Below are 13,288 nucleotides of genomic sequence, written 5' to 3'. Positions count from 1 at the left end.
CTGCCGGAGATGAAAGAAACAGCCCTGCACTGAAATTTCATCACCGAGCTTATTCTTCGAGGCATTATGGACAGCTGCTTCCAAGTCACATACAATGGTTACAGGTTGACAAGTATATCCCAGATCTTCACATTTGCTCTTCAGAACCTTTAAAAAAATCAATATTATTATTGATTGATTTTATTTGATCTCAAAATAAACTAATGCCCAATTCTGATCTGACAGCAGAGTGAATCTCTAAAAGACATAATTTAAAACATCTTTCCCACAACTCTTATATTTATGTAATTATAATAACAGAGCATTGGTCCGAACGCATAATAACAATAATCAAAGAAAGTGATTTAAATGGTACTACCTAGCCCAACCTGTTTATTATATTCGATTCAATTTGTTACATTTACCTTCACAGACCCCTTGAGGCATATTAAGAACTTTGTTATAATCGTTTCACAACCTGAATATTATATTCCAAATAAATATAATTATAATTATTTATGTTATTCTGTCGTTAGTAAATAAATCAAATTAGAATATTGAATATTTTGTACTTCAAAATATGGGGGGGACTCGTCCCCCTCGTCCCTCCGCCAGAGGCGCCCGTGACTACTACTACTACTACTACTACTACTACTACTACTACTACTACTTTTACTACTAATAATAATAATCATAATAATAATAATAATACTTCAGGACAAAAAATGTTTATGCCTCGAAAACTACGTACCTCAAAAGTTCCTCGTAGGCTCTTTGTGTCTTCCGTTGTAACAGAGCGTACAGAACTGACATTGCAGTCTCCCCTAAGGGAATCTTGATAGCGTACAACTGGGAAAACATGCGAGGAGCAACGGAAAAGTTCCCATCCATAAACCAAGTAGTTGCCTCTGAAAGAATCTTCAAACATTTATCCGTTGCAAAAATTAATATTCTACTTTCAGGCTGTGTATCACCATTATCATATGACAGAAATCTTTCACTTTCTGCTCCGCCATTGGACGTCTCTTCACCTGAAAAGAAGATATTTATTTTCAGATTTATGACTTGTTTGTGTGTTGTTTAGTGTTGTAAAGATCTTAAAAAAAAACGGAAATTTTGGGTAAAAAATAACAGTTTTATGTCTTACAAAGTTACCGTTTAATGTCAGGGAAGTGTTAAAATAACAGGGCCAGAATCATTTCAGTTAATACCAGTATTGTAAAATCGAATATAATCAAATATTAGAAAAACCCGGAAAAAATAATTTAAAAACTATTTCTTCGCCTGATGCTAATCTTATTTGCTGTAACGTGTCTGCAGCATATATGCAACGTATTTCGCGAGCAGGAAAAATACTTAAAGCAACAGCTTTTAATTTTACTTTTTAGTTTTCTGATTTCTGATAAAAATCGCTCTTTATTATTTGTATATTTTTTGAACAACTCAAACAGAGAGAGAGGATCTTATTTACATATACACACATACACTACACAAGTGCGTAAATTTGAGCAGTGACAAATATATTAAAGAATTTAACATGTGAAATTTACGTTTTTTATTATTAAACACTAGCAGAAGACCCGTTCTTCGCACGGAAAGAATACGTTTCATTTTGGGTATAAAGGGCACCAAAATTGTCACCAATGAACTTACGGACCCCAAAAACTATGAATTCGACACTAGTACAATTTTCAGTTACTTTTACATGTCACCCTCCCCCTTTAGGAGTACTAATAGGAGCTAAATTTGGATTTAAAATGGCATCGAAAGTGCTACTGTTTATTTCAGCGACCCCAAAAACTATGGATTCAACACTAATATCGGTCATTTTCGATCATTTGTATATATGTCCCCTCTCCCCCGCCCGCAAGTCACGGCGCTAAATTTGGATTTATACGGCATTAGATGTGTCACTGCTCATCTCAGCGACCCCAAAAACTATGGATTCGACAATAATATCAGTCATTTTCGATTTTTTTTATCACCCCATCACATCTTTTATATCTTTTTGTGAATTTAAGACAAAATCCACCCGGGAAACACACCCAAAGCATCCGGCATGACACCGGCACGTTTTCAAAAGACAAGTGTAATAGCTTTTAATAAATAGATTGATCAAACTTACTTTGTAGCAGTCTTGGGAAGTAACGTAACGCAAGTAACGCGTTACTTTTTAAGTAACGTTTCCTAGTAACGCGTTACATTTTTTCAAAGTAACTGTAACGGTAACGCGTTACAAATTTTTAAGTAACGTACCTAGTTTGCGTTCCTTTTTTCGCGTTACATTTCGGTTAGTTAGTCGGATGAGTAACTACAATATATGTATATATTTTTTTTCGGAAACAAATGTTTCTTTCCTGTAAGCGAATTTCTCAAAATGAAAGAATTGAGCATGAACTACGTATGTCAGTGATCGACAGTCACCGACACACAGAGAAACAGATAAGTTCGTAGTGTCACTTGCTCTTTTTGGAAGATGAGGACAGCCTCAGGGAAATCACGTTACTGATTGCAAGCACCTGGAAGATTTTGTCGTAGATTTTGACAGCTCCAAATCAATACATTCAGTGAGTGAACTAGGAGTGTAATGATACCGGTAGTCTATTTTACTTACTTTTATTGGTGTTGTTTTTATAAAGATGGAGAACGAAAATATTTTACCGTTCGAACATTTGAAAGAATACTTCTTTCTTAAGAGCTGAGGATGATGGTGGACAGAATTTAAAAGTAAAGTGTCTGAAGTGCCCCGGGCGGAAAATATCAACAACTAGGGTAAATAATTAACGATATAATATGAATAAACTATTCTGATGAACAGGCCTACTTTATTACTAGAAAATAGTTTGCTGATGGTATGTAATATTGGAGTTCTTTCAGATCAGTTTGCTTATCCTAGAATCCCGTTGATTATAGAGTTTGAAACTAACTTTAAAAAGCATGTATCGATTTTAGAGTTACTGGCAGGTTTTGATTCACCCCCAGTTTATGTGTTCTCATTTTATTAGTTGTAGTGTAATGTTTCTCTATATTCTGTATTTTTAATTTTACATAACAACATCGTTATTATTATATAATTAGTTTAGCAGAATAATAATGAGCAACCATTTTTTCTAACGCATAAGGATGAGCACGAGTCAAGATAAAACTCGACTCGACTCGAATTTAAGTCGAGTTTCGAGTCAAGTCAAAGGTAATATTCTCGAGTCGAGTTCCGAGCTGATTCAGTTTTTGGTATCGAGTTTCGAGTCCAGTCGAGCTTGATAAATGGCTCGTTCGTTTTAGCTCGTCTTGAAATCATAGCCTGATTACACTGGAAACCAAAAGCCATAAGAAATGTAACTAAGCAGTAATATGGAATACTTTTTGTGTTGCTCACGAGAGAGGACACTGCTCACATCTCGTCTCGTCTCGATAGCGAGACCACAAGAGGTTTTTTATAACAAGCTCAGCTCCGCTCGGCTCAACTGAGATAGCTCGAGCCGGCTCGCTTCGGGTGAAGCATCAACTCGAGCTGGCTTGGTTGGGATGAGCCATCTGCTCGGTTCGACTCAACTGAGCCGAGTCGGTTGGGTGAGCTGTTGGCTTGGCTCACTTCTCGGTTCGGGTCGATAGTGAATGAGCTGTGAGCAGAGCTGCTCGAGTCGTTGACAATTCTAAACCCGGGCCGAGCAGTTTTGAGGATATTTGGCCAATACCCTATAACTTTTAACAGTGTTTGGCTCGAGCTCGAATACTCAACCTAGACCTTCAACCCGAATTCAGAATATCGTGAACAATGTCCTTGACTCCTAGAGTTCGCAACTACCGAGGTTGGCAATCAACTAGTTTTTTAGTATTCAAATACAAACCGCCTATCTTTCATGTTTATATACACCGTGTACAGTGTTGTTAAAATTATTAGTATTAATAATAATAATAATAATAATAAAAGTTGTAGTAGTAGTGTCATTGATAATAATTATATTGTGTATGTAATATATTTGAAGAGAGTACTCGAAACTACACACCAGATTAGGCTCGACTCGACTCGAAACTCAACCCCAATTCGAGTCGAGTTGGAGGAAATTTTTCGAGCTCAAAGATGTATGTTTCTAGTCGAATCGAATTTCAAAGAAAACTTGCTCGAACTCGCTCGTACCCATCCCTACGAGTAACGCGTATGGCATTTTATCAATGTTACATTATATAAAAATGTTCATATAATAATTAAAAATTTTTCCTTGCATTTACATAAAGCGATATAAATAATAATAATAATAATAATAATAATAATAATAATAATAATAATAATAATAATAATAATAATAATAATAATAATAATAATAATAGCGGTAGTAATAATAGTACGGAAAATTGAAGTAATTTTTTCACATAATTAGAGTTTCGGACCTAAAAGTAACGCGTTAGTAGCGCGGTACTTTCGAAGTAAAGTAACAGTTACTTTTTTGGGGCAAGAAACGCGTTACATTTTAAGAGAAAGTAAAGTAACTTGTAACGCGTTACATATTGACAAGTAACTTACCCAACACTGCTTTGTAGGTGTAATTCCCCGAGGTCTCGGCTCAGGAGGATTGATAGAACGTCGTCTTCTTATTGTACGTTTACATGCATCTTCTGACGGCAGTCTTGCACGCACATTTATTTCTTCATTATGCACAACTTCAGAATATATTTGTGAAGGCGCACTTCTACAAATTTTAGCTCTTTCTTTCATTTCTTTTCGACACCTTGCTATTTTCACAGCATCCGTGTCCGGTAGATGCGAGTGTTTACAAGCAGAATTTGGAAAAGTTTTATCCAAATCTGTTATTAATATACACCCTCCATTCCGAAAGAAACCAAATAGTAGAAATACCACTAGTGCCATCTGTTGTAATATTTTACCGGTAGATGGCGTAGTCCCTCATTGACAACTGGTATAAATGTCATGACATTTGGATGCACGGCAACAAAGTTATTGCGTTTCAACTGTCAGTGTGTTGTGTACATCGGTCGGAAAATGAGTTTCAAACAACGAGCTGCAATTGAGTTTTGTGTTAAACTGGGTAAAACTTTTAGTGAAACGCACCAAATGCTACAAAATGCATATGATGATGAGTGTCTATCCCGTACGCAAGTTTACGAGTGGTTCAGGCGATTCAAATCGGGTAGAGAGACGCTGGATGATGATGAAAGATCAGGCCGTCCCAGAACCGGATTATTGGAAGAAAACATCGAAAAAGTGCGTGAATTCATCAAACATAACAAAAAATCGTCGGTGAAAGTTATTGGAGAGTTTTACTTGGGCGTCATGAAGCGTTTGCTGGCAAGAATTCGTCGTATTCGGCCCGAATATCGCGAAATCGGCAGTTGGACTCTTTTGGACGATAATGCACCATCACATCGTTCGCGACTTGTAACTGAATTTTTGGTCAAAAATCACATTATTCGGTTGCATCATCCGCCCTATTCACCAGATCTCGCTCCGTGCGATTTCTATCTGTTCCCGAAACTGCATTTGGCGATGAAAGGAAAGTGGAACGCATCGATTGATGCCATTGAGAAGGCGACGACCGCCGTCCTAAAGACCATTCCAATAAAGGACATGGAGAAGTCGTTTGACAACTTGTTGGAGCGTGCAAATATGTGTATCGATGCAGAAGGGGAATACATTGATTAATAAAAATGATTTGTTCCAAAATGTACATTGCTTTTTTGTTTTTTTTAAAACGTTCGGTTTCTTTTGGAATGGAGGGTGTAGCTCGACACTTATACTTGCCTCTATCAGCACACTTCCATCATATACTATTATTCAATACTAATTGTCTCGTGTACGAATATCCGAGATAAAAAATCTTTTCACCTCCTTTGTTAGACGCTAATACCTCCATGATACACTCACAGTCACTAATAACAGTCACGCAAACTAACTGTTACCAAGCTGAGGGGAAACAAAAATCCTTTCCCTATTTTCTTCTGAAATGATTAATTTTAAATTGGTTTCCTTTTAGCCTATCAGAAACAAGTTACCGTATTTATTTTCCAAATTTCCCATTTTCCGTGAAGATCAATATTTATTTTGTAAACAAAGAAATTAATCGGAAGGAAAGTAAAAGGGACTTGGAGGCAATTAAAATTTTATTTGAGAAAATTTTAATTTGTTGCTTACTTTTTGATTGGCCTGCTTGAACCAATGCGAGAGTGAGAAAAACAGAAAGAGAGAGAGAGAGAGAGAGAGAGAGAGAGAGAGAGAATGAGAATGTATTTAAACAAAAACACTTTTATTGTCTTGAAATCTATTTCACATTTATCCACTAGCTTTTTTATGATTACAAACATAATCTTTAATACAGATCACAGTGAGAAATAAAGATGAAAGCTGCTTTCTTCTAGTAATACCCAAAAAGATTTTAAATAATATACATAAAAAAGAAAACGACTAAAACTAATTTCTTTCATTAAGACACTGCTGGTATGAATAGAAAGCTTGCAATAGTAAGGTGTTTGTAGATGACTGTCAATTAGAATTGAAATATTATTAGCAGTTCGAATTTCGGAACATAATGAATAAATCGAAAATTTATGTTGAAATCTTCATTTACCAAGTAAGAAAGAAAATAGTTTAAAACCCGACAATCCAAATTAACTTCCTGTTATTCTGTCCTCCTGCCATTTCGTCCTCTGCCATTTCGCCCGCCTGCCATTTTGTCCCCTGCCATTTCGTCCGCCTGCCATTTCGTCCGCTGCCATTTTGTCCTCCTGCCATTATTTCCTGCCATTATGTCCCCTGCCATTTTGTCCTCCTGCCATTCTGTCCGTTCCCCTCATACCTGTAAGGTAAAGGGGAACCGAAGAATTTCAGCAATCAAAAGTCATTCCCTATGACAGAATGCGTTCTGTTTCTCTCTGTTTGAGCGTTATTTATCTTAAAGTGTGACATAGAACTGAAAGACCACATGCAGTGGCGTATTTAGAGGGAGGGCTTACGGGCTTAAGCCCCCCCGGAAATCTTACTTACTATAATAAAACATATGAAATATCTTGCAGAATTGTCACATTTTCAGACATAGCCTCCCCCCCGAAAGTTAGCAAAGCCCCCTCCGAAACAAAATCGTAAATACGCCACTGACCACATGAAATATATTACCGGTACCAATAATGGTTATATGACAGTACTGTCAAACAGTCTGGTGGTACGGGTACAGGCAGACAAACATCATGTTTCACAGGTCTCCTCGCGGAATCCAAGTTAGGATACTGTATTTTATGCTTCATGTTTTTCGAGAAACCTTTTATATTAATCAGGCAGAAGTAACAGTCTGAAACATGATCACGGGGCTCGCGCCAAACCATAGGTACGGAGACCTTTTGACCCGGACCCTTTTGACGTGGGACCGTTTTGACTCGAGTCTTTTTAGCGGGGCAATTTTGACTAGAGCCCGTTTGACGCAAGGCCCATTTGTCCCGGACCCTTTTGACCCAGGTCCTTTTGATGAAAGGTGATATGATTCGGACCCTTTTTTTGCGGAGACCTTTTGAACCGGGCCCTTTTGATGCGGGGCCGTTTGACTGGGCCCTTTTGTAGCGACGCCCATTTTGACCCGGGCATTTTTGACACAAGACCTTTTGACTCGGATCCTTTTGTTGTGGGAACCTTTTGGCCAGAGCCCTTTTTATAAGGGGCGTTTTGATTCGGGCTCGTTTGACTCAGGCCTTTTTGTTGCGGAGACCTTTTCACCCGGGCACTTTTGACGCGGGGTCGTTTTGACTCGGGCTTTTTTGTAGCGTGGCCCCTTTTACCCGGACTTGTTTGAGGCAGTTCCCTTTGTACTAGGACTCTTTGGTCTTGGGACAATTTTGACCCAGCCCCTTAGATATAGGTCGTTTTGATTCGACCCCTTTTGACTCGGGCCCTTTTGTTGATGATACCTTTTAACTCGGTCCCTTTTGATGCATGGCTCACTCGGACCCATTTTTAGCAAGGCCCCTTTTTGACGCGGGCCCTTTTGACGCAGAGCTTTTTGACTCGGGTTCTTTTTTGTGTGATCCTTTTGGCCAGAGCCCGTTTTATGAGGGACGTTTTGATTCGGGTCCTTTTGACTCAGGCCATTTTGTTGCGGAGACCTTTTCACCCGGGCACTTTTGACGCGGGGCCTTTTTGGTCTGGCCCTTTTGTAGCGGGTTTCTTTTGTCGCGGGCCGTTGTGACTCGGGCCTTTCTGTGTTTGCCCTTTTGTCTGCCCTTCTGACATAGAACCCTATATATAAGGCAGGAGCTGAAATACCTGGGATAGGGGGCCTGGTGGAGTATGAGTAAATCAATGATCGATCGATCCAGGACGCAGTAAAATTAATTACACCACTGTTTTTATATCTTTCTTTCTATTCTCTCAACATCATGTCTGGAGATGAGTGTTGTGACTAATGGGCTACAGCGGCGAAAGACGATATACGCTATCAATATTAATGTTATGGATTTTAACTTAACATATATAGGGCAATAAAATGAAAAACACTATATCGGTATTTTGCCCTCTCCCCCGTTGGAAAAAGTCCTGCGGGCGTAAGTGACTATGATGTTTCTGAGTTACTGTATTATATTGTTCTATATAGGGAATAAATACTTCTATGTTTTCTATAATAATAAAAACCTTTTCTACATTTATTACAGTCCTTGCTTTACGACAGCGAAACATATTCACGTTCAGCGTAATCAGTTTTCATTCTCAAATAATTACAGTGAGAGGAATGAAATAGTTCACGCACACATTTAGGACTTATAAAAGTGCCCTGCGAACATGTCGTAAAGTCCTGAAGGGTGAAAAGCTCTAGTAGCAGTTGTTAGCAGTTATTAACTTAACATATAAGACAGTAAATTGAAAAACTGAGAATACGAATATTTTCAGAGAGGACAGTGCGGTGATGCTTCTAATCTATGTCTTTACTCCCTATACCTACGTTATTTCCCTAGTCAAAATAAAAACTCTTCAAAATTAATCACAATTTCTTATGCAACCATCTCTTCCTTAGAGTACTGCGTGGTCACATACACGTCATGGCGATGTAAAGGCACTTTTGGCGACGAGGATACCTTTCAACCATCCTGTAAGAGTACGCGCACACGAGTTACAACTTTGTTTCGGAGCCCAAACGCGATCCTGATCGCCGATTTTACACCCGAAGTACAGATGGTAAGCTGCCTTCAGGAACGGTGACAAGGACCTATTTTGTCCCTTGAAAATCACTTCCTCACATATCTAGCAGAATGAATCTGTCGAATTGTTGCAACTTCTCGGCATGTTCGTTTAACACAAACGTCAATATTTCACGCAGGAATATTTTTCACCTACGGTATACACAGACACAGCGTAACACCACCTCCTAACACGAAGATCAACTCGAAACTGAAATATTTGTTTCACGCGACAACGTGGTGTATGTCTTGGCTCCTTTTTTTCAACAATCTGTCTGTCGTCTAGACAAAAGGGAGCCGACGAATGATCGCAAGTTGATTACGAAACCTTTCTCCGTCAATAACGCCTAGGTTTTAGTGTATGCAGTGTGGAACGACAATAAATCTTTGCAACCCAAGGGGAGGGGGTACGTTTCCGGGGGGGTCGTGAGCTAAAGAAAAGAATGCTCCTGGGATATAACTTAGCTTACTAACAGTTCTTGGATTAAGATAAAAATTCAGAATTATGCACTCCAAACACGGAAAACACATATTAAATACGAAAAATAGATTTTTCTGTCAATTATGGAAACAGCACCCCGCCAAAAAAACCTTACGTGCTGGAACTTTCTCGATGAGATATTCGTAATCAGCGTCTCGAAATCTATCCGGTACACCCTTTCACCCTCGTGGGAGGATTTTTATGCCAACCAGTGTAATTTGAAACATAATGAGAGAATTGCTGATACTTGAACCTTCCAACACCAGATGTATGTTCTCTTTGAACTAGTTATTAAAGTCTATAACAGATGTGTTTGGGCTATATGGATAATTAAGAAGCGCGCCTCATAACATACATAAGTAGATATGAATGTCCTTAATTACTTTCTGTCAATACTAAGTTCAATAGAATAAGTCAAAAGTGGTTGAACACCCTCATAATCTCGAATAGAGTTACTTTGTGTGTGCTAGCGAATATTGACTAATCTTATATTTCAAGATTATAATGATATTAGAAATAAGACAGGTTGCCATAATCGAATCCCACGAAGTAATTTAAATACATATATATATATCTTATTCTCTTTTTTATCTCTTTGTTATCTCACTTATTTTTATTAGCTCTTTATTTTGACAGGTATCAGAATTGAACAGAAACAATAAGCTTATACAGAAACCTGAACATTAATTGGATAGAATAAACGTCATAGCTCTTATTTCTGCATTTGAGAGAATGAGATGAGGCGTAAATACCTTATTTTTTGGTTCTCCCTCACGTGAAGGAAACAAGAACCATAACTGTTCTGTTGTTACTCCTAGAAACTTTTAAGTCTTCACGTCCTTGTATCACATATAGTGACAACAATGTGAACGTCAGTATTAATGCTCGAAGTCACTACACTCTTCAGGATTTGAACCAGTGTTTCCAATTCAACTACGCTATGTGTGAGATAGAAGGAAATCGATTGTCTCCACCTACTTCACAGTCCCTTAATCATAAATAGAAGACGTGAGTATCTACAGTATACGGTCTGTGGACAGAAGCGGTCATTATTGACAAAAAATAATATTACTTGTTTTATGTTTCATATCTATAACAAATATTAATCATTTATCGTTAGATTACAAGACTATTTCTACCATTATACAAGTTTGTGTGGATAGGTGCATGTATTCTGTTTGTTACTGCTCACAAAACTAAGCGTAATGGGCTTTACCTCATATGAATGATATTCTTATTTAGCTGTTCCGGGCTATCGACGTGGAAACCAGGAATTAGTAAGAAGGTAGCTCCAGATAGTTAACTCGAGGAGCTATAGGCCTACTTTGAATGTTAATCTGACTGTGCACTAGAATATTGCTAGACTTATGACTCGTCCTTATACAAAAAATTGAGAACAAAAAGTAATTATTGGTTTATACATTTTTTTTACAGTTGCCTCTAATGGAAATTGATGATTTGCTTTCCTTCATGTTTATTTCCATGATTTTTTATCGTTTACTGAGCTAAAAAGTGTGTAGTATTTTGTACTCTATACGTCTTATAAATATTTGAGTATACACATTTGTTTGTGGAATGTACAGATTTGCATCCTATTTAATGGGATTTGTATTTGTATTGGAATCTTATTTCCACTTTGAAATTATCAGTACTTAACTGGATGTCGTGGAAAACGTAGACAATATTATAAAGTTTTGTATCTGTAAATTGAAGAATGAAAAATAAAAGAAAGAATAAGGCGGAAATAGTAAAATTAAGATTGCTCTTTTAAGTTGCATTGTTATTATGTAATAAGTGCATAGTACTAATGTTAAATAAAAGGAACTGCAGTAATTATGATTCTTATTTACAATCGTCAATTTCTCCTAATCAAGATTTACTTCCGTTATACAAATACTACGGCCTCAGGAGCTTCATTGCGTGATAATGTTCACAGAATTTGCGGATTCCAAAGCAACACAAAAGTAACTATTACATCTATGTTGATTTTCGCAAGTTAAATGTTATCTTAATTTATTCTGGCAGAAATGTCAATCTTTTAGTTATGGAACAACAAGAAAGGAGTGACTGCTTTAGGTGAGACTGAAATTCAGGTAAGTTTTTTTTTAATCATCCACTGTGCGCCAAGGCATGCAATCATGATGAGATGGGTGATAATGGTGAGGAAACGGGAGGTCCCTGAGAACATTCATGCACGCGGTGTTTGCCCACCACAAAGTTAACTTGGCGCGATCTGGAATCGAACCAGAGACCTATGCACTAGGCGTGAACGCTTTACCATCACGCTTCCCGGTAAGGTTTTCAACACAATTAACATGTTTTACCAAGCTTTGTTAGGAAATTTATTGATTTCTCACTTAGGGAGAGAGGATAAGAAAGAATCTACAACGATTACTTTTTAAGAAAACAGAGAAATTTAAAGTAAATAAACAGTCCTGCGAGCTGGGAATGCAACGACAACTGGCGCAAATTCCGGGGGGATGAGGGGGACTTGTCCCCTCCAATCTTGGAACTGAGGGGGGACTGCCCCCAATAGTCTGATTTGAAATGCGTTTCTCGGTGAGAAATGTGATAATTTGTGGCCATTTGTCACAAAGAAAAGTGCAATGAAATTGATGTCCCCCCAGAATAAGCCTCAAATCTGCCGGCCTCCCAATGTTGAAGACAACTTTGCTCCCCTGATCCTCCACAGCATCGTTTTTTAACTTCATATTTTGAACATCGCTTAGAAAAAAAATAAAGGAACGCTTTTCCCGTTCCACCCACCCCAATATTGAAGACATATTTGCGCCGCTGGTAAAGACACCTGTATTATCCGCAAGAAGAGCAATACAATGCACTCAAACAAGATATAAGATAATTTTAAATGAAATTTTAATACATGTATATATTTAGAATTATAGCATTAATAGTTACCTAACATTAATTAAAGTTAAATAGCTATAATTACCTTTTAGCAGCCTTAATTTGGAAATTTTTAGCTTTACTATATGATTCCGATCGAAAGCGTGTTAGTATTATATTTTAATTGTGTTTATTGCGTATATGTATAACTTTATTTATTAAAAGATTGGGGGAAAAGGTTTGATTCTTTCACTGTATCTTTTGTAGGTACGAAATCAATAAAATTAGAACAATGAAAATGTGAGAGTACAAGAGGGCGTATTCCGGTCTATAGCTTACTGTAACAGTGTACTGTTCAGATTAACCCTAATTCAATGTTGAGGACAGCGTAGAGCCAATGGGGGAGGAACTGGAATTGTATGATAGCTCACCAGCATTATAAGAGTAGAGGAAAGGTTCGATTGCCAGACAAGTCTAGCATTTTTTTTCTCTTTGAATTTTATTGAATTCGTACTTAAAGCGTAGAGTGAAAAAAGAGTGTCTCCAATTTCTAAATAGATAAAATTATACGAATACGGTACACAATAACCACATTTCAACTCTTATTAATATGACCTTCGACTAAAATAATCGGATGAATAAAGATAGGAAATTAGGACTACTAGAAGGACATCATATTTGCATTTTGAATTTAATGGCAAATATTATTTATAAACTACCGTCAAGGTGCTGTATGGATACACTGCTAATGTTGGTAACTAGTCTATGCCTATGGATCTACTGCTCATATTGGTGAATTCTTTAGATGGATAG

This window comes from Thermobia domestica, chromosome 3 (genome assembly GCF_964235325.1).
Source record: "Thermobia domestica chromosome 3, izTheDome1.hap1.1, whole genome shotgun sequence".
Taxonomy (NCBI): Eukaryota; Metazoa; Arthropoda; class Insecta; order Zygentoma; family Lepismatidae; genus Thermobia; species Thermobia domestica.
This window is presented reverse-complemented; position numbering follows the sequence as displayed.